Raw genomic sequence first — 23867 nt, 5'->3', positions numbered from 1 at the left:
TCCAGGCTCCAAAGGAGATAAACTGTGAAACAACAGGGATTGTTAATAATGCTTTGACTAGGAAATTCTGCCTCCATATGTCTTCTTGCAAACTGGTTCTGGCAGTCCTAGAGGGCCACCATCCCAAGCTGGAAGGATCTCCCCGTTCCCTTTCTCTGCCCACACCTCTGGGCGGCCACATTTCAGTTTGCTGCTTCTCTGATCTGTTGATGACATGCTGGCCTTGCTCCAAGTGAAAATTTGCTGCAGAGGAATGAGTTGGGAAGGGCCCTGGAGCTCTCTAAGCGGTGATGGCATGGGGCACCCACAGGAGGCCGAGTGCAGGCTCCAGGGTGTCTCCTCTGCTTCCTGCAGCTACTCCCTTGCAACTGCATTTGCAACCAACCCCTTGCACACAACAGTGACTTGCAGGGTGGCAGCGTTTGCTACCAACTCATATGAGCTAAACTTCACCCCAGGACTAATGCAGGCACTGGGATATTCTTCTCTTCTGATGACGTGAACACATTGCTTTTAATTAGGATTTTCGGAAGTTTCAGATGTTATATAACTGTGCTGATCTTGCTCATGTCTTTTTTCTTTGCCCTAAGATAGCATAATATTGTCCCTTCTCAAAATAAGCTCTCCCCTTTCTCCTTTTAGATGAGATTTGATGTGGCCCCTCATGAAATAAACAGGAGCACAAAGTCCTGACATTCCTTGACCAGGAATGGGACTGTTGTTTCCATCAGATCGCTGGCTCCCTCTGCAGTCACTGCACCAGCAACACCATCTGAACAGAATGATTGGATGCTTCTGGAAAGGTGGCAGAGTAAATTCCTAATAATGCCTTTTGTAAAATCTTTTAGTATTTATTTTGAAATAGACACGTTTTGTGCTGTAGTTACCCATATCAGCTGTAAATGAGATATCACTAGGTAGAGTTAACATCTCTATGTATTTTATGGGTTTTTTTGAAAGGTTATTTTACCAAATCCAAATATAGGTGCAAAAGCAAAAGGGCTCCAGTATTTGGATTATTATATTTGAAGTATTTCTTTTATGTGTTTGACCTTAATGGTAGAATAGGCAAGAGGAGGCCATTCCCACTTTTTGAAGATTTTAGCATCACAAGCAGACAATGTAAATAACAAAATGTAGAAGAAAAACAAGAAAATTAAAAACCATGGTTTTTCAAACTAGAGTAAAATTCTCATTTGCTTTGAAGGTTTTTTTGACTTTACAATTGTGCTTTTACAACAGATGACATCAGTTGTTCCTAGGCAACAAATTACAAATTAGAAAAAAAGGAGATGGATACAAACACACAGAATAATCTTAAGCATGTGATAAAAGAAAATATGGAATTCTAATATTGAAAATTCAGAAAAATAATAAGACCTTATATGTAAAGAATTACAATCTTTTTTTAAAACTGTAAAACTGCAAAGTGAATTTAAGAACACTTAGCCCAACCAAAATGATAAATGCTAAAAATCTTTCAAAGTTGCAAGTGATTTGAATACACCAAAATCTAGGGTGCCTTGTTAAGGAATATTACAGCATGCATCTCAGAAAAGTAGAAACCCCTTCCCAAGCTCTCAGCCTGCAGCAGGAACACACATTAGTGTGCAGTCAAGGATTCAAAAACAAAGCCAGAATTAAAATCTGAGCTCATCAGGACACCTTTAACGCCTCGCTGGGACCACACTCCGGAGGCTGCTATGAAACAAGTGCCCAGTGCCAGCCGAGCTGGGGCACAGCCGGGGCCGGGGCAGAGCCCGGGGATGGGGCAGAGCCCCGAGATGGGGCAGAGCTGGAGATGGGGCAGAGCTGGAGATGGGGCAGAGCCCGGGATGGGGCAGAGCTGGAGATGGGAGAAAGCCCCGAGATGGGGCAGAGCCCGGGATGGGGCAGAGCTGGAGATGGGAGAAAGCCCCGAGATGGGGCAGAGCCCGGGGCTGGGGCAGTGCTGAGCGCCCCGGAGCCTCCCGGTGCCCCTCCGGCCGCTGCCCCCGCCGCATTTCCGCAGGACACAGCGTGACAGGCACGGCCATCCATCCATCATCCTGCTGAGCACCTTCAAAAACTCCCTGCCCTTTGAAAGTGCTCACCCAGAACTGATCATCTTCACTGTGAAATGAGGGATGGCCGAGCTCTAGTGCCCTGCTGAGCTGAATGAGGAGCCTGTGAGGTCTGTTTATCCTCACCGCATTTTTTTAAACTGAATTCTTCATTAACACTTGATTGAGGAGAAAAGGAAGAATAATGGAATGTGGAAGAAAGGCAAAAACATCTAACTCCCACAAAAAATTCAAATATCTTTGAGAAAAATACCTTTCTGAAATCTTACTTTAAGTATCCTTAACACTCTACATGTAGAAGAAGCACAATATTGAATGCTATTCTTCTTATTCCTATTTAACACAAGAAGTTTCAAGCAGAATTATCTTTATACAGGAAAAACTTTTTAAAAGTAAAGTCCCCCAACTAGTCTATACCATCTGAAAACCAGGGTTATTTACACTTCATGATATCACGGTTTAATTGGTAGCAGGACCAGTTCAAGCCAAAAGCAACGTCAGAATTTTTAAGCTGTCACACATTAGGGCATCAATGGTTAAACCCATCTGCTGGTTTCTAGAACTGAAATAGCAACTGAGGAGGGAGGAGTACTTATGTACTGACCTAGGAAAGCCTAAATGCTACAGTCACCTAAAAAGGAGAATAGAAAAGAATCAAAGGCACTGTACTGAGCAGCAATAGAAACTGATGTGAAACTTTCTTCACAGAGTACACACATAAGGTAAGGAAAGACCAGATCAAAACACCACCAAGATGCAGATCCACGTTGGTAGTTCTTTTCACCATGTGCCAAACACAGTAACCAAAGCTCTGCCGAAGCCCTGCCTCAGTTCCAACACTTATTTGCTCGCTATTTGTTTTATGAGGTGGTGGGAAATAATTTTTGTCTGAAGTAGCCTTTGTTTAGAACATTTTTTACAATTTTACATTTCATTTTCAGGCCGATGATATGATTTACTGCTCAGTGGCAATCCTAACACACACCTGGCACAAACACTTTCATCTCACAGTTCACCAGCTGGATCAAACACTCCAAGCCAGACACATCCGTAGAGAGAAAACAAACTTCAGGAGCTTTATCTTTAACCAGCACAGGTATTTTGAGTAGTTTACACATAAATCATTGATAAAAGACTGGGGATAGCATGGCCACCTGGGGACTGACAGCCTGAAATCCAGTGTGTACTACCCATGCACAGGAGGCTTGGAGGGAGCAGTCCTGCTCACAGCAGACCCAGGAGGAACACATCCCTCCACAGAAAATCACAGCTCTTCAGGAACAAGGCAGGTGCAGGGATTTACTCAGCCTGCTCAACCTGAGTAAATAAAACACACATCAAGATTTCATCTCTGCATTTTCAAAACTTCTCTAAATAATTGGTAACACTGAATTGTTTCAATTAATTCTCTTGCAATTGCCAGCATTTGTGTGGAGGCTGAAGGCTTGTTCCCAGTCCTAAGGTGAACAGGAACAATTCTGTAGCCCATTTACCAACTGGCAGAATTTTAAAATTTGTTTCTGTTAAATATCATTTGGGGGTTTTTCTGCTGTTGGTATTAGACTGTGTTAAAATTGTCACAGCACCTAGAGGTCTTTAATAGGCATTGTTATTACTTAAATCAGCTGGTGGAAAGGACAAAAAATCTACACTGTACAACTCGGGGGGTTGGCAGCAATGCTGACAGTAACACACTAAAGCTAATTCATATGTTTTATTACAGCAGTGCCTCTGGAACACACAGAGATTGACTTAAAAGACATCACACAGTGGATGTGATAAGTTGCAGTAGTTTCACACAAGGGATCTGCTGCACACACCTTTTTTGTGTAACCAAAACCTATCAGCATTAAGAACACATCAATAACACTTCCATCAGAGGCACAAATTTTGCTTCTGGCAACAATACTCCTATAAAATAAGAGTAGGAAAAAGTTTATGCCTCTGTTTATGCCTTATTTTGATTAACTTCAAATATCAAAATAGATACTGTCCCAAAAACTACTGGTTTGTAATTTATGTTGGCTCAGCCTCATCTTCCTATGGCAGTTGTTGTAAGTAGGTCACTGCTCCCTGGTGATATTCCACTGGAATATCACCTTTAAACCCCAAATCCTGTCATTCATTCCCCCATAAACATTTGCAGTGAGTCCTGCAGATCCAACCTGGTAGGTCTTTCAGCAGAGAGACACATGGGGGAGCCTTGCCTTCCTTTTGTGAGTCTATGAATGGGTTCTACACCTCAGAGTCAAACTAGAACAAAGTTAAACACTGCAAGTATGAGCAAAAAAAAATTAAGTTGAACTATAATTTAAAACATGGATTGCAACTTGCAAAAACTTAAAACATTGCAGTAGCTGAATTTCAGTAAGAATTCAGAAGACAATGATTTATTGGTGTATTTCACTGTCTTACTCCATCCCTCATACATAATCTTAGAGATTATATTTAGCTTGTCAGAAAGCAGACAGGAAGGTCACAGCAGATACAGATTCTTCAAAAAAATTCTACAGTGCACTCAGATGTTCCAACCTGTTTTGGTGACAATTCATTTCATTTCCCAGCATGGAGGGAAAACCACAGCTGTTTATCTGTCTGGATGTGATAAACAGAGAAACTGCAAAAATATCACCAAGAATTGAGACTTACCAGCTGTTCTGTTGCTCTACACTTCATTGGAACATCTACATTTTATTGCACCAGCTTGAAATTATTCAGTATTTTTTACTCCTGCCATCAGCCGTGCTTCTATGTAAATCTTCTATTTCTCTTTCAGGAAGGGGAAAACTTGCAACTACAAAACAGTTGCCAGTCAGAAATATTCATATTCATATTCAGATACTCCCATTTTCTTTTCCAACACTTAAGATTTTAGTACAGATTCAACATTCAGAGCCTAGTTTTGAAAGCCTGGGATAGTATAAATGCTCTAGTAAATATAGACACAGTGGTAGGCAGAAGCAACTCGAAGTTCTCTGCTTTGAAGCCATTCCCAAGTGATGGAGGTGGCATGGGGAGGGGAAGGCTCATTCCATCTGGCAGAGTTATAGCTCACAGCAGCCAGGTGGTGGCCTCATGCACCTCCAAAGGACACAGCTGGAAAAACGGGAGGCACCAAAGATTAAATGCCTGTATTTGCACTTAAACCACTAAAAACAGAAACGTGCTTCTAATCACTTTGCAGCTGGTGAAGCACTTTATAATGCAGCGACTTCATTCTTAAATTACCAAGACTGCACAGACCAAACTTTTAGGAAAAGTTACTAAGAAAAATAAAGTCACTTACACATTCACAGGAACAAAAATTCCATTTTCAACATTGTATTACATTATTAAAACTCTCTAAGACTAAAGCAGCATGACACTAACAACACAGCCAATGAAAACTCCTAATCAATGTATAGCTCCATCCTCCCTTCTCAGAAGAATGCAGAGAAATACAAATGTGCTGATTACATATTAACACTATCTTCAAATCAGTTTATCCCATTCAGATTTTGACAATTTGTTTTCACATGATTCGTCTGTCCTATGTAAATTTATAGCATTAAAGGTAAGTATAAAACCTGTAACAGCAGGTTTTTATATATTGTACACACGAGGCACACTCTGGGTAACTGCTCGTTCAGCTGAACCTTATATTGAATACAAAATCAGGAGTCCCCAACCAAAAGTGTTAAAAAGTGTTTGCTGATATCAACACAGCCAAAATTTTGGCTTTTTGGCAAATGCTTCAGAGAAAGCATCTGTTTACAGGCTACTTAGCCAAGGTTACAAGCGAGTGTAATATTGCAGCCCCTAAAAGCCCTGTCATTGTTTCTTTCAGCTGCTGCATGTTTGTGAAGCTCTGAAGGCCTTGAAAGGAGCCAGAGCAGAGCCAACAGGTCAGGGCTAGATAAAATTAAGAAAGAATCCGAGGTCAGACCATGAAAGAACTTCTTTTTTTTTTCCACCCCTCCAGAACAGTGAGTCCACCTCCAGCAGCCTTTCATTCAGTCCTGATAAGAAGAGACAGCACCCCACAATCTGGATTTCAGACATTTTAAGTCCTCTTTGCAGGGAGCAAAAGATAGGGAAGATGAAAGAAAATGGACATTTTACTATCATTCAGTGTTGAAACACACTTTCATGCCTGTTTTGGATACCCCTGTTCTCAACAATTTAAAAGGAAAATATGGATAGAAATTAAACTACTGGGGGCTCTTGTTTATAAAATAATTAATAAAATATAAAATAAAATTATAAATAAATTTCTACAGAAAAAAAAAATGTTTGGGGTCTTGATGTTTTAAGCCGAGTTCAGTGACTAAAAACTTAGAAACAACTTCTTAAGCTACAGCCAGTATGGCAATTCTAACAGTTAAGGAAGGAGATAAGAAAATATTTCAACTTCATTCTAGCTTGCATACAAAATTTAAAATAATACTTTTTTCCTTTCAGTTAAAAGTATCAAACCCACAGTAGACTGAAAAAATAGTTGTTCTAAGGACAAAACTTCCGTGTCCAAATGTCCATTTTTAATTTAATCTTTTGTGCTGCTGGATTTTTTTGTGTAACCTACAGGTCCATTGTTGGGTAGTGGTCTGGCTGGAGGGCTCATTGGTCTGGTTTGCCAGGGTGATTGTGCTGCCCCCAAGCCCATCCCTTCAACACAATAAACTCCAGATAATTATTCAAAGAAGAGGCCAGCAGCATGGGCTGCTCTGACATGGGGTCACGGCCTCTGACACCGAATCTGGGGCTAGCCAAAGTCTGCTCCAAGCAACAGAGGTCCAGGGGAATTATTAAGGGGGAAGGGTGGGAAAGGAAGAGCGCTGAGAAATACTATCCTTAAAAATGTACTTTTGAAGCAAAGTAATGTAAATACAGCAGAAACTTATTAGGAAAATAAGCAAATACATTTCAAATGTAGCAGAGGAAAAGGACAGAGAGAAGCGCATCAAGCCAAACACAAACACAGAGCTGGGAGGCAGGAGGGTGATACAGACTCAGGTCTGTTCTTCCCTAAAGCAGGTATTCCCTCTCAGATTTTCAGTACTGGATTTTATTGCATTTTTCTAACAAAATGCCCTTTTACTTTATTTATACATTACATTGAACAATTAAACACAGTTAAGCAACCATATTCTATTACAGTTTTGAAAAACTTGTTGAAGCTCTGGATATGCAATTTCTAAGCATTATTACTGGCTTCAAATAATAATATTTAATTTCTTTTATTTTAAATGAATTGGAATTGCAATTGGTTGCACAACTGAATTGATCAAATTTTAAATAACAACCTTTTAATATCACATTAAGATAGTTTGATAGTTACAAATTTGATAATTTGTAATAGTAATAGGTACCATAGGTAAATGACATATAAAATATTGGTAATTTGTAAGTATCAAATAGGTAATTTGATAGTTACAAATTGCCAATATTTTATGTCATGACTTATTTTTCAATTTAAAGGTAACTTTAAACATTTAGATAGAACAAAGACTGCCTGTGATACTCATGTTTTCCTTTGCAAACCAAATAACTGAAGTAGAAACGAAGCAATTTGTTCTTTGTACAAAATTGTAAAAGTTTATTTTGGTAGAAACTGGAACATATGACACATGTGAATTGATCCAGCTGAACAGTCTGGCTTTCCAGGGCTTTCGATGGCTCTGGCTTATTTGTCTAAATCTGAAAAGGGTCTGTATCCCTTTTGTAGCTCTGTGCTATCCCCTCCGAGGGCCCCAGGACAAACAACACCTCACACCCCCTTGCAGTAAAAACATCACCTCTCCTACTGCCCACCAGCAGCAACAGCAGCTTCATACACAAACTGCTGGGGGAGGGCTGGCAGGGCAGGATGAGCTCCCAGCACACAGAATTTCAGCATTTGGGGCCCACAGAAATGAGAACTGTCTAAAGCTCTCTAATATTTTTAAAATCAGTGAAGCAAATCTCAAGGATTTTAAATTTTCTCTATTTCCTCATGGGTGTAGGACATTCCCACCATGCCTGCAAGGTCTGCCATCAGTCCCAATGTTTCTCCTGCATTTCAGAGAACTGTTCAGTTGCAAAAAGCTCTCTTCCAATATTATTCTAACAATGCCCTCTAAACCAGCAGACACCCTTATGTTAACTAGCCTGGCTCACCGTTTTCAAAGTGAGCCCTCAAAAGCTAACTTGAAAGCAATACCAGAGGCCTGGACAAACACCTAATTTTGATCTTTTGTGCTCTTCTTTTCTTCTAAGAGACCTTTTCTTTTGTTGCTGCCCAGTGGAAAGCACATAGCTCATTGGTCCTGCTTTGAAAGATGAGAGCACTGCCCCTGAGTCCACCCCTCGGAGCACAATCACTTTAATGGAATTATGTAGAGAGGCCATCTCTGCAAGAAGAAAGGGAGGCAGAGGGGGGAGGGAGAGTGTCCAAAGGAGCCAGCAGAGCTGTAATTACCCAGTTACTAACACACACATGTCCACTGAGAATTCATGCAGTGATCCAAACAGGATGTGCCACCCCACACAACAGGTTCCCTTACACACAGCAGTGAGCCCTGCACAAGTGACAGAACACTGCCAGTGAATCAAACATTATTACAGTGCTCAGGAAAAGGGGAAAGGAATGACCCACACAGAAATGCTGCTACAAAACAGGAGCATGCTATAAAAGGTCTTTTCTGTAAGGTGCAAGAGGCTGAAAAGATGATCTCCCCAGTAGAGACCAACATTTCTGGGTTGCAGATAGAAAGAATGTTTAGACAATTTGCCAGACCTTCATGCTAAGAGGAATGCTTCCAGAAGATACACCTAAACACAATTCAACAAGCACTTTACCAAATTTGGTTTAACATTTGTTTAGGTACCAAGATCTATCATACATATGCACTGACTGCCTGACATCCAGCATCACCTTACAAACAACACATTTGCACACAATGACAAAGGCAATCTGTTCACAGCGCCCAAACTTCCCCCTGGAGCTATGATATAAATTTTCTTTCAGAACCAACATTTTCTGCTGGTCTGTCATGGACTCCCCGTGCCATTTTGACCCTTTTGTGCAGCAAAATGAAAACACTATCTATCATTACTTGCACCACAGTGACTTTGTAGGAGGTGCACGGTTTCATTGCAAAAACATCTGTGGTCTGGTGACTCAGATCTCAGGCTTTAGGGTCTGTGCTGTTGCGAGCATGACTGCAAGATGCAAAAGTTTCAGGCAGGGCAACTAAAAATCAGTCTGGCTCTTTCCTCCTTCAGAGGGTAACAAGGAACTGCACTAAAACACTTGTTAGGTGTCAAACAAGTCCATCCTGACAGGAAAACAAACAAGATACATGTGAGGGGAAACCACCACTGTATTTTTCTTAAGGCAAATTTTGGCTGCATGGGCTCTACCCAGCTGCATCTACAATTAGGGCCCAGCCTTCAGCAGGATGTTCTGTTATTGCAGGTGTCACAGGCCCTGTTCTGCTCACACAGGGCTCCCTCCCACTGCAGGGACACCAGGCAGCCAAGGGGCACCGCAGGACAGACAGACACCCACCTGCACTGCGTCCATGGGCCTGGGGGCAGGCACAGTTGTGTGGGCACTGACTGTTATCATACAGACTGTCTGCACATGTCAATATAGCAGCCTCTTAAGGAAGCTCAAAATTTGGCACTCATTGGTTGAATACAGGAAAAAATGGGCAAACTAACCTAGACAGCTGACAAATTTCATAGTGAAACTGCTAAACTGGCCCATTTGTCATGAGCAGCCAGCTAGACTGATACATTTACTGCTAATATTACAACCCTCATCCTTAATTTGCTGAAGTTAAATCTAGAGGCATTAAAAAACCCCACAACTACAAAAGGGGTGGCATTGAGCTTTCTCTATTACACTACTTTTAATATAAATTATTCATTGAAAATCCACCATATAATGCTAAATATGTTCCAATTACACATTAGTAAACCAGGAAGCAGGGAAGACAGCTAACAATACTTGTAAAGAGTTCATCTCAAATGCCTTAGCTCAGCATGCAGTTCCACCTGAAGTGTGATATGCATTGCAGGATCTCTCCCATACACGAACATGTCTGTTACTTTTCCCTCCCTATCTTCTTAGAGGCCTCATTCCCTTCAGTGTCTCTGACTGGCTGCATATCTTTGACATTTAGGAAGGGTATGCATTTTAATTACATTTAGATTATGCTGAGCCACCTCCCTAATGGTTTGGCACAGCAGTGTTATTTTTACCATTTACATTTTCATACAGCACATCCCAAACTTCTAAAACATACCCTAAAGAAACTTTCCAGTTGTAATGACAATAGAAATATCCAGGACCCTATTACATCCTTGGCTCTAATATTCACCACTGTTACATCCCATGGCACACTGGCAGAAGCTATTCATAATGAGTTTTGTGCTATGAATTTGCACTGAAACATTTATTAAAAGAACACAGTAAGTGACAGCTTGTCACCAGGCAATGAAGCCTGATATACTGCATACTTACACCCATTTTTGAGTGCTTTCAGCATGCTGAAAATACCCATCTAGAAGGCCAGGACAACCTGCTTCTCTGTAAAAATTATAATAACTTTTCATCTCCCACTGATTCCTCCCAAAACAGTATTTCAATGACATCTTGTGTTCATCTCTTTCCAGGCCAAGACTCTGCTTTCTAAGATAATATATCAGGAGGATTACTCGCTCTATATTAGTGGCAGCAGCTGTGCAAGTTAATGATGTTGTTGCCTTTAGTTAAATAGATGTTATTGGTTTATTTGAAGACTATTTAATTAAGACCAAGTTTCTGAAACACCAACTCTTGAAAGTACCACAGACAAATCTTGCAGGTGGTGTAAAAGAGGTCAACATGTGAAATCTGAATTTGGACCTAATATTCTTAGAAGCTCACATCCTTTACTCAGTGAACTGTGGTCTGAGTACCCTTCTACAAAGATGCTTAATGAAGCATCTAAACAAGAAGAGTAGCCTAAAAGATTTCAGGCTTCCTCAAACTTTTGAAAATCTTTTGCTCTTCTGGCTGACCACACAGTTTCTACTATTTATTTTACACTTTGTGGTATTTCATAAAGACAAAGTGTATCTTTCCCCACATGGAAATGGGTTACAACATTACATGTTCTTAACACAGATAGTATTTACTACAGGTAAAAACTATTGTACTTTAAAGGATGCTCAGAATAACAATAACAACATAGGAAAGAAAATATACCTCTGCAGAAATTGCAGCAGAATTTTAATGATTGCGTCCTTTTCTTCAAGAAAGTTTCTTATATCTGTAAAGTATTTTCCATAATTATATACATGGGAATTTGTTCTGGTTTAAATTTTTCCTTCAAAACCTTTACCTTTTCTTTTTAATACACAAAATTGGTTTTTGTAGGAAGCAATGCTACTGTTGTCCAGATGTTTGACCACACACAAGTTACAATGTAAATCTTCTGCCTTACCTACTGTATTATTTAATAGCTTTGTGAAGAACAAGCATTTAATACCTGTCAAACATTGTATCAACAAACTGAAAGGTACAGTGCAAACGAGTAGGATACAATTAATAATGAAAGTTATTTTTGTTAACTTTTCTAATGCATTCAAGATTTAAATTCAACCTATATCAATATCTTGATTGAAAAAAAGGAGAAGAAAATTATCTTGATGTAATCCCTCTGCATATGAAGTTTATACAACACTTAGGAAGTGGAAAGCAGTCTGACTGATTGATTGCTTAAGTAAAATAAACACACAGCTACTTAACTCTTAGCTAGCTATCTCCCTCTGCTCAACTGAAAGGCTTTCCCATCATCAACTCAGTTTTACAAATGCTCTGTTGAGCCTGCAGTTTGATGAGCATTTTAAAGCAGCATTAGCTGTGCTGCTGCTGAAAGAAGCCAGCCTGCTCCCCTCAGCCTTCAGCACTCCCTGCTGCCTTCCTCTGCCACTTCCCACCCATCCTGTGCCCCAACACAAGTGTCACCAGTGTACAAGCACAGAGAGCAGCAGCACCAATTCACAGAGTACACAAGAAATGTGGGGTGATTTCTTCCAAAAGTGCCTCCTTGTGCCACTTTATGGTGCTCTGAGCTGCACTTGGATGAATTCTGAGAGCTGAACAACATCCCAAGGCAGCAGAGGAAGCCCTGGCAGCTGCTCAGGACTCAGCACAGCCACCACGAGTCTGCTTTGTTTTATCCAGCCTGGCGAAACTGTGACCCTCAGACCTACCCAAAAAACTCCAGTGATCCCAGAGCTATGAGTTCATTAACAAAAGACATTTCCCTCAAGGGGGAGCTGTTATCTAATAGACTGAATGCAAAGCTGGAAAGCTGGACACTCACAGCTCAGTTCAGACTGCAGGGATATCACTGTCACACTCAGCTTAAACCATCAGCACTTGAGCAACCCATGAAAAGGACTCTTCTCTCCCTTGTGTTCCAGGTACCCAGTGTGTACCAGGGACAATGAACACTCACCCACCTGTGAAACTCATGGCAATGCTGACAAACTGCTGGAAGGGCACAGCATGTGTTCTTAGCACAGACAGATGAACACGTGTTACTAGCAAAGTGGAAATAAGAATAACTGCCTAAGGTGGATGCTGCAGGCAGAGCTGCCCTGCACAGGGACACAGGAGACAGCACAGGCTCTCAGGTCCCACTGGCAGACTCCTCCTGCAAGGGGGAAGATGACCCTTGAGAGACAGATCTTCCAGCAGGGAGGCTCAAGGGAAGAGGGAGGTGTAGGCACTGCTGGGTCAGCTGGAAAGCCCTGCTCTCGTGCCTGCACTCAATCTGCTCTCTGAGCAGCTCAGTTTGCTGTCCTGCAACTGGACTGTGCTTGGAGCTTTCCTTCAGGTGTTTGACTGGCTTGGAAGCAAGATTTGGCTGTCAGTTGTGAAGGAGAAGGATGAAGATCCCTGCCTGTCTGACAGTGATATCAAACACAGCCCATGTGTGCTGCCTACTGTGCCTGGATAGCACACAGACTTATATACATCCCAGCCACCTCTGAGAAAAGTTCTCCAGCACAAACTGGTAGGGAGTGCTACAGATGGAGATTTCTAAGGCAAGTGATTGTCACCAGGGCAACAAGGACTGGTGGGAAACTATGAGAGATTAAATAAAGGCAGGTGAGAAGCTGTAAGAAGGCAGCCAAGACATGAAGAGAGAAAAAAGGCCAAATTAGGCCAACAGAAATTACCATAGAAATAACAATGAATACAAAGTACTAAAACAGTGAGAGGTATTCTTGTGATGGAGAAGTGCTGGGCTAGACTAAGACAAAGAGGATAAAAAATATTTTTCTCCCAACAGTGTCTATATACATATGCAAATATAGACACACACGTACTGAGCTGGGCAGCAGGCTGTGAGCACAGCCCTCCCTGCACCTTGAATATACAAGGGAGAAAGTTGGCAAATGGACTTAAGGCACAGTAGTGCAACATCTACCCATCTGTCTCTCTCTTTTCCCACATACACCATCCTACCTACCACCCCAAAATATCTCCAGTTCAACTACCTTTTAAAAAATCCACATTTTCAAGGCGTATTTGCATACAGGATTCTGTATACTCCTCCTTTGTCTGAGTACACAAGTGTCAGTTGTACAAAGACCCCCAGCATGTTCAACTGGATGCCACCAGAGGCAGAAAACTCAAATCTTTCACAGATCTACCACAGAGGATCAGAATGATTTCCCTGTCCTGGTTTCTACAAGCACATGGAGCAACAAGTGGCTTTGTTCTGTAATGATAACCAGCTTGAACAGGGGTGCAATATTCAGCTATGATAAAGGTAAAAAAACACTGTGAAAGTGAGTATAAATGTTGAAATACACTTTTTTTAATGCAAAACTTACTTATACTAAACCTTTTTTCCTAGATTAGAAACAAAAAGCAAAACACCCTCCCAAAAAAAACCCCAAAAAACCCCACAAAAAAAAACCAAACAAAAACCAAAGAACAAAAAAAACCAAAAAAAACCCACCACCAACCAACCACAACCAACCAAAAAAACCCCCACCAAAAAACCCAAAAACAAAGAAATAAAAAAAAATTTTAAATCCCAGGTTTGGAAGAGATGTTTTACAGCAAGAGGGGCTTCTTCCAACACAAGATTTTTCCCTGCTTCCTGCATCCCCCGCTTCATTTGCCACAGAAGTGTGACTGCAGGAAGCCTGAAAAAAGCAAACATGCACTTTTTCACAATTGCATCTTTTCCCAAAATTGAAAAAATGCTTCTGTTAGCAATAATGCCTTCATGGCAAATATATAACCAAGGTGTTACTCAAGACAGGGAAGCTACCAGAAGACATTTTAGCTCAGCTTTATAAGTGTGTTTACTTATCACTAACACAGAAATTACAAAGATCCCCTATTCCTACCTTTCCCATACAACTAGAACTAGTAACATGACCCCAAAAAAAAAGTTAATGAAAAAAAGCTTCAGGATGAATTAAATTAACATTTGGATCACAACATCTGGATTGTTGTTTAACAATGGAAGAAAATAATAAATAAAAAAGGAAAAAAAAATTAAGAAATGTAACTAGCCCTGTACAGCAAATGTTTTCTTCTGTCCACTCTGAAGTCTCTTTCATGTGCTAATGGTGGCATTTTTTTAAACTCTTCCCCTTTGACTTACTCAGACCTTTAAGGACCTCACACATCTAATGGTTCCTCACATTCACCAAGAACAATCAAGAGAGGTCTGGGGGTTGACATGCAGTATGATTAATGGACAATGTTGATTTAATTTCCTATAACAGGAGTTTTCTCTAAGCTTTCTCCAAGGAGCAGTTTCTTTGCAATCCAAGACTTAAGTATTTTACTAATGAAGTCCAATAAATAGCAAATTAAATAATGCTGTCTCCCAGAGACAAATCCTCTCATTCCAGAAAAAAAGAGGAGGGGAAAAAAACCCACCCACCATATTTAAAGTTCTGTTTAAATCTAAAAAGGATTGTACAGCAGGAATGTACATAGCAGTTCAGATTTCTGGGGTTCTTTTGTTTGGTTTATTTTGTTGTTTTGTTCAAGAAACTTTATCACTTATCTGGCCATTCCTGCCATCATTATCTGCTTGCTCATTTTTCGCTTTAAACGGGGTTATACATTTAACTTAATTTCCAGTTTCAAGAAATTAAGTAGTTATTTAGTGGTCACTTTTATTTTACAGCTATCAAAACGTACTTATTACATCTTCATTGTAATACTTAAAAACATTTTGGTGGTTCTTAATTTAAAGTTATTTACTACTTTCTTATTGTAAGGAGTGATCAATATGTCCTTTCATGAAGCAAATTTTAACCTTCAGCTCCAGCAAATGAACAATGCAACACTATTTGCATGCATCCTAACTGTTACTCAATCAACATGACACAATCTCCCAGCTGAATTCCCACACAGGTTTAGCTCTAAACGCTGGAATTCCTACCCCAGGACCACAGAGCAGCAGAGAGCATTTCCTGCAAGATTCTAATCACTTTCCCACCGTGGAAAAGTTTACCTTTAAATACCCTGAGGACAACACATTTTGCTTCACTACAGGCTGGCAAATTATTTTGCCAGAGTGCAAAAAATCTTCTCCTCCTACTCCGAAGCACCCTTGATTCCAGTTCTTTGAGTTGTGACACAATTAATCTGATCCCCCGAGAAAAAACGTGTCCAACTCAGTTATGGGGACAGTTGATAAAGAGGCAAAAGTCTCAAAAATAGGCAAAACCTCTCCATGCTGCTGGAGTGGGCCCATGGAAATAAGTGCTCCTGTTGCCTTAGCAAAGCCCTTATCTTTACATTATTACCTTTAACATTGCTACAAGGCATTGTCCCAGACGGTGACACTTCCCCCATCCTGACAGCTCACAAGATCTCTCTAGAGCAGGGCTTAACTTGTCTTAGCGCTCCTGATTTTGATTTTTTAAGTGCAGTGCACTCAATGCTTACTCTGCACTGAGGATCTACTCCCTTGTCCTTCCCCTTCAAAGAGCCACTAACTTGGGAAGTTAAAAGTCAAGGCATGTTTAAATGAGGATATCATGGCTATTTTCCCAGATAACTGAGTTCAAACTGGACCAGAGCATGTTCCAGAAGGTTTCATAAAAATATGTTAGACATAAAAATCCTTCCAAAACACAAACTACCTGTTCATGAAAGATTTTAACTAAGAGAGCAAGAATGCATCTTTCTGACCCAAGATTAAGTGCTTATCATGCTGACAAATTAATACATTTCTACCAGTTTTAGAGTCATTCCATGGCTCTGTAATTAAGTAAAAGAAAGGCCAGGGATTCCTCTTCATAAGGATCTGTCACACATAACATTTTAATCAACACCAAAACAAGTTATACTGCTAATGCAGATGTTCCAAATGTCAGTATTCCAGTGCCTACTGCAGTTGATTACTGACTAAATTGGTAACCTAGAGAGGCTTGATGATGTAATTTAAAATTGGCAAAGACATTAAAAATTAATTAAAGCTTTCCACAAGAAATGAACTGTAAGAAAATAATGTTTACTTTCAAAAAAACAAAAAACATGGGCAGAAGTAACTGTGATGTGGTTTAGAAAAACATAAATCCAATTTCTTTAATAGAGGTAAATTTAAATTCTGACAGAAAACATAGAGGACAAAATTAAGAAGAAAAGAAGAACAAAAGAACAAAAGAATTTTAAGAACAAAAGATTTTAAGAACAAAAATTAAAGTGAAAATATGTGGTAATGATACAAATCTGCAATATTGCACAACGCAAAACAAATAATGGCAGAACTGCACAGGAAGGAAGGCATTACAGATTTTACAGATGTGTCACTTGAACTGCACAGAAGGTATGCAGCATTAGCAGCTGGCAGTTAACTGGCTACTCCCCAGCAAGTCTGCTCAGAACAAGCTGATATTTTTCTGGGATTCCCACTCAGTGCTTAAATAAAGCTTTGCCCAAGACACAGCTGATGTAATGGAAGCCAGGCTGACAAGCTCCAACAAAGGGCCACAGACTTCAACATCAGCTTCATTTTTGCCCAGTAAGAATTCAATTTACAACTCTGTTGAATCAATTTTTCACCTAAGCAGAGCAGTGCAGTATTTCCCTCCATAAGGAAGACATGAAGCCAGTGGGTGAGTCTGGAACCGGTGTCTGCTCACCCTGTGTCTGTGTGTCTGCACTGTGCAGCCTCCTGCTACTCCCCCAGTACAGCCCAGCTGCACACAGACCAACAGTACACGAGCAGAAATGCCACACAGGACAGAGATTTGATGCCTTCCCTGCCTCTGCCACTCAGCCTGGTCTTCCACAAGCATGGATGGTAAATCTGAGCCTAAAGGGAGCTCTCTTACAAACAGCCCGGGAGAAATTACTAGCACTGCCATACACTGGAAACAAAACATGATGCAGCAGTTTGTAAATCATAACAAAACACAAAACCCAGTTTGATCTCTGTGTGCATTTACAGCCTGTAAAATGCAATATGGTTCTTATATAAAAGAGGTAAAAGCTTAGCAAAGAAGCATTTGCTTTGATATCTTACGCGTAAAAAAGTCACAGGGTAATAAAGCTCCCTCCATTCTCTCTTCTAATCTATAATCTAACTTTCAAAACCTGAAAAGTAAAAAGAACAGGAAGAAAATGATATGCAGATATGCCATGTCTGCATTTGGAAGAGAGACTCATTTATAGTGGTGACAGGTCTGTCTTTCATGACTGGAGCAAGGAATGTGTGTCTCTTGTTTATTGAGGTGCCACAGAAGCACTCTCATAGCAGGACTGGGCAAGAGCTTGGGTTTGTTAACCACAAATATACATTATCTGCCATGGCTGGGGAAGAGAAAGGGGTCACAGTTAGCTTATTTTAAACATACCCAGTTTACTTCCAGGGCTTTTGGTTTTATTCCTGTGCAATTTGTCCAATTCCTCCTCCCCTCTCAGCAAATCCCTTATGTTTTAGCTGATAAGTAGTAGTAGCAAGGCTGTTACACACAATCAGGAGAATTGACAGATAAGAAGTTTAGTTTAAGGATGTAATCAGCAGGAGTAAACACTAGACTGACCCAGCTGTAAACAGGGGAAATAAATGATAATATTTGTCCTGGTCACCTACTGAGCTATTACACACTTTCCACTATGTAACAATGTAAATATAATGACCACAGTATATACAGCAGGCAGTGCAATCATCTGGCTTTCCAAGCAAGAAAACTGAGCTTTTAGCTGATCTTTTTTAAGAACTAAATGCAATTTCTGATTCTTTTTTTAACAGAGCTGTCTTTTTGCTCAAGTCAGCATTTCACTAACTGTGGATGTCTGATCTGATGTAAAATACCTCAAGCAGAAAAAAGTACATCTGTTATACTAAATTGTATTTTATTTAATGCCATTTGAGAACAGTTAACAATGGGGGGAAAAAAAGGAGTATTTCTCAAGAAAAACCTGTGTTTCTTTCACATCACTTCATGAAACTGTAGAAATGCCTGGCTCCTTGCATTTGTATGGGAATTCCAAACTAAATTTCCACAGTAACTGATAAACAAAAAGCAGTATCAACTCCCACATACACAATTTCCAGTATTCCAGAACTGTCAGATACAAGCATGTGAGACTACATTTTGACACCAACAAAACATGAGATAAAACTGAAATTACAGCCCCAGCTTTCAGAAATGACTGCATTAACACATGAAATGCATTTAGTGTTCCTTCTCAATACTTCAGCATTTGCAAATCTTAAGAAAGATAGCACCAACACTGTCAGAGATGCCATTAAGTTTTTAAAACTTACATTTTCCAGCACATTCATTTGCGGTATGGTGCAAATGAAACTGCTGTGTGCTATCTCACCACCCCATCAGCTGCTTTATGAAACTTTAAAGCACTTTAACAGGATCATTACAAGAGAAGCTTGGGTGATGTGCAGCAGGCAGCTTAATTGGAGGAATTCTTTGCAGTGACTCTTCTTACACACCCTTATTCAATTTCTATAGACTGTTGAATGACCTTGTCATCTTTGCTGCCCTGGACTAAAGCTTAGCTACAGTCATGGCTGTAACACAATATAAATAGATCCCAGGGAATTAAACAACTGAAGGCCAAGTCTCTGGGGGAATCCTAAGGGTAGGAGGTAGCTGGCTAATTCTTCAGCAGAAGCTCCCTTTCCAAAGGGGAGTGCCATGCAGGGTCACAAAATGTGCCTTCGTATCATTCAGATTTTGACAAATTCTTCACTTGGAAATATTGTCCGAGTCAAGGAACACTGGGCAATGCACTTTGCTTTATTTCTCCTCTCTGTAGCTGGGAAAAGGCAGAACATAGAAGAGCTTTCAGACAAGGAAGCTTTTCTGATTAAGACCTAAGTTTTTGGAGTACATCACACACATGAGTCTGACAAAATCTAATTTTTTTTCCAAAAGTACTAGATTGGGGCAGGGAAAAAAGCCAATGGGTAATGTAAAACCAGGGTAACAGGAGAAGCACCAGGGCTATTTATTATGCACCTCATGTTAAACAGTTCAGATGACCCCATCAACACAAGAGAAGCTTTCCTAGAGAGAAAGCTTGCACTGCAGTGTCTCCAAGCCTCTCAGGAATCCTCAACCAATACATTGGTTTAATGGTTTATTTTATAGCACACTCCATACACTCCATTTCCTGGCCATCCAACACTTGGCAGCTGCCCCAGGCCCCAGAGAGCAGCCATGCTCCCAGCACAGGACACTGCACCCCCACGCTGTCCTGGGGAGGGAAGGGCCCTCTCAGGGAAAGGCCAAGGAGCTCTGGGCTCCCAGCTCAAGGCATTCTCACCAAAGCAAACAGACTCGTTTTTCCATCCCCCTAAGGTGTCTGTGTGAGAGGTGTTACTCTGATAGCATCACGCAGCAAAAAACAAAAGAGCACCTACAGAACGTGTGCACATCTCTGCCAGTACCTCCTGGCCTCAGGGTTTTGGGTGCATTTACTGGGACCCTGCATCTGCCTTGTCACCAAAGTGCAACTTCCTGACACCCTGGTGGAACTGCCAGCACCAGGGTGGTACAGCTCCCACACAGCAGCCAGGGAAGAATGAATTAGCAGAGTGAATTCTTGCTCTCCTCCCTCCCTCCAATTATAGAAGGCTTGGAGGCTAAAGGCACACAAACATCACCAGTGGCATTCATTTAATTAATTACATCATGGTAAGGACTGAACAATTGAAGTTCAGTAATTAAGATTTCCAGGCAGCTTGAAAAACATTCTCGTGTCACAGCACCAGAACTGATCACACTTTCTTGAGTTTGCTAACCAAGAAGTTGAATTCGATTTTATTCTCCCGGATAAATATATATATAAAGATATCCTCCCAGCTTCAGATGGGTTCTGCTGAATCACTGCCATCCTTTTACAGGCTCCATTTCCTACCAGTGATACAGCTGCAAACCCAGTGAGCTCCGACAGGCAAACGCTCCACTCAGCCAGCATCGATACCAACTTCATGGAGGCACAGATGCACATGGCACATGATTTAAGTATTCTTTGAAAATAATAATCTGAACACACTTAAAGGGGGAGCGGAGCTTCTCTGGACACTGTCTTTGTTTTAACTTTCAAGTTTTGCCAATCCCTCTCCTGTTGCACAGTGAGAAGGTTCCCCAACAAACTCTTCCACCAGCAAAACTCACTTCAACTTCTGAACACACATCAGGAACCATTACCTGGTACCAGCAGACTTATCAAGCCTCACAATGAAAGACTTTCTGTGAGGGAAAAATTTCTAGACCAGGAGGAAGCAATGGAGGAATTAAAAATAGAGGCAAAAATGCATGGTATGCAGCCAAGGGTCTGGCACATTCAAGTAATAATGGAATTTTACACTGGACTAGGAAATGGCCTGCTATTGAAAAATAAATGCAAAGACCTTTAACACAAACAAATGCCTGTGTGAAACTGTGGATATTTATTTTGAGAATAAATGATCAGATCATTTAATTCTATTTACGTGGTGACTATCATGTAAATAATCCAGTTTAAAAACACACAGAAGTAACTGGGTAGACCTACACTGGAGAAAGAGAGGTCACGTCTCAGAGCACACGGTGGGAACCAACAAGAGACTAAAAATATGCAGCATAATATTCATATTGCTACAGTCCATGTTTAATCATTGTCATCTATTTCACACTAACATGGCTGATTCTGTTTTATCTGTCATAATTATACTTCCATCAAGAGTCCTCCTGTAGACATTTGCAATCATTTACAGTAGTTATATCAAAGCTACCCACAACCAAGCAATCAACAGTGCTTGTGATAACAATGCTAATGTTCTCTGGTTAGAGACAATCATGAACTCTCATTTTGTGATGCACTCTAATTGCCACAGGGTAAGTGAAATGACCTCTTTAATACACATAACCTACACAACTGGCATTTGTACCAACATCTGCAGAAAGTTCCATGGACAGATGTACTGACATGCTCTAAATGTCACTAGAAGTCTATCTGCACTTTATTAACTATGCAGAAGAACAGGGAATATAGGGCAGCTGTAGGTCATGACAAAGACATGAAGAGGGAGTGTTTGGAAGCCATATAACTTCAGTGGCAACAGATAATGCATGAGAAACTGCTTCTTCTTTGCCACTGGGAAGCAACTAGGACTCTGAGCATATTCTTTCAAATTAGGAATAACCTCTCCTTTTGACCATATTATCCAACATATATTACACCAAAAGTCTTAACACACACCTTTCCCCTTCAAGTTTCACACTTGCAGTATTCTAATTCCTGTAGCTCATAATGAAGATATTTATTTTCAAGACTCTGTCAATAAATCAGTAGTTTAGTGTCCTCAGGAGAGGCAAATGGATGACAGAACATCAGTCTTCAAAGCCTCTGTCCAGTTCATGAAAAATCAGTTTACCATAGTCACAAACCCCAGTGTGGTGGCTTGCCTTGTTACACCTCAAATTGTACCAGGTAGGACCACTTCCTAATAACTAATAGTTTTAATTTTTAAATGCATAAATAAATAAATGTACTGGTCCAAATGACTTAAGATTATTCACAAGAAATAAAAAGATTAACAAATCACCTTCTTAAATGTGTGGATGTGGCTACAGTATTTGTTGATTTATGTACTGCATAAAATTCTACCTGCTACAATCACCAGGTGTGCAGCTGCCAGGGGCAGAAGATTGGCTGTATACTGCTTTCTAAGAAATAATTTGGCATGCACAAGTATTTCAAGCAAGCAGTTTGGCAAAGGGCAGTCAGACAGGCACTATCACTACAAGAAGTCTCTGTGAGCTTTCCAAGCTACAGTGTAAGTAATCATCTTAGCAGTGGAAAATCATGACCTAATCAACTTTCCTCAGCTGAGTCTTTTGTAGCTGTAGTGATGAATGCCTTTTACTGTTAATGCTATAAAAACGCTATAAAGAAAAAAAAAAAAAAAAAAAAAAGGGAAAAAAAAAAGAAAGAAACCAGCAAAGAAACTTAGGAAAATTCATATTTGATATACACTTCAGGAAACTCAATACATCCCATTAAAAAAAAAAAAAAAACAACAACTACTCTTCAGTGACACCAGCAGCACAAATTATGTAGATGTGAAAAATATAAATTACAGCAATCAGAGTATATGGAATGTATCATGTTTTGGTCACCATATTTAGATACTGAGAATTATGATAAAGAAAAAACACTCAACACATTACATGCATCATGACTGAATGGTTAACTCAAGCACATGAATTCTTCCTTCTTCAATTCAGTCAGCTGTGACCATGTGAAAGTTGTAATTTCCAAACTCACTTTTCTTTCATTTTCCCATCTGTCTACATGCTTAATAGAAAGAAAATCTAACAAAACAACACAGATAATATACATTTTAATATAATTCTGTAAAATACTATTTTCATCTGAGGAGTATTAGTGTACTGAGAAAATCCATATCATGTAGATCACACTGTTAATAAGTTTGCACATGTTTGAAATTACAGCTTTTTATTGCATAATAAGAAAAAGATTTATGCACTTCTGTCCCAGGACACACAGACACCACATCCTTTCTGTGCTCTCAGAGGTGCTCTTTTGTCTCACAGCTCTGTTAAACAGTTGGCCACTGCCAGATGCTCTGGCTAGAAATGGTCACAGATGGTCAGTTGTCCAGTTAACAGACCAGAATACTCCTCTCAAATCTCCCCTAAAATTTTATCTCAACTGTATACAGCAGATGAGAATATTTGAGCATGGTCAGGAAGGCATTTGACCTAGTTAAGACTGCAGGTCAACTTTGATAACTTAGTCAAGATTAATTCTCCACAATACCACCAAGTAAACTATCTCAACACATTTCAAACAGCAAGTGTCAAGTCCTATATTACTTTTGGTGATTATGTGATAGATTGCATCTTTTGATGAAAGAAACTCTCAGTTCTGCATGTAAACAATTGCCTTCTACCTTGGGATGATCCCAACACATCTGGACTAATACACATTGCAAGAGCTACAGGAGGAAAGGGAGTCGGGTGATCAGTGGAAGGACTCCAGTGGTACTCAGCAAGCTCTGTGCTCAGTCCTGCAAATATTTACCAGTACTCCTCAAAAATATTAACAGGATTATAATGTGCACAAGAGCTACTTACTTCTATGTCGAACAAGCAGTGCTTGTCATGCAGTGTAACTGTGACAAAGGCAATGAGTAAGACAGAAATAGGCTAAAAATAGCAAAGAAAAACATAAGCACCAAAAATATTAAAACCTGCATATTAAAGTGAATATTAAAAAGACATGTCATTTACTAGCAGTATTAACTAACTAAGTTCTGTATCTTG

At 40.2% G+C, this 23867-nt stretch overlaps 1 protein-coding gene across 1 annotated transcript in view; it reads right to left on the bottom strand.

Moving 5' to 3' along the window:
* Positions 1-23867, bottom strand: part of PRTG (protogenin) — a 75117-nt gene that overhangs the window by 11997 nt on the left and 39253 nt on the right. The gene's annotated exons all lie outside the window — the stretch shown is intronic.

This window comes from Camarhynchus parvulus, chromosome 10, assembly GCF_901933205.1.
Source record: "Camarhynchus parvulus chromosome 10, STF_HiC, whole genome shotgun sequence".
Lineage (NCBI taxonomy): Eukaryota > Metazoa > Chordata > Aves > Passeriformes > Thraupidae > Camarhynchus > Camarhynchus parvulus.
Note: the sequence above shows the minus strand (reverse complement) of the source record. Positions and strands in the feature narration are given on the sequence as shown.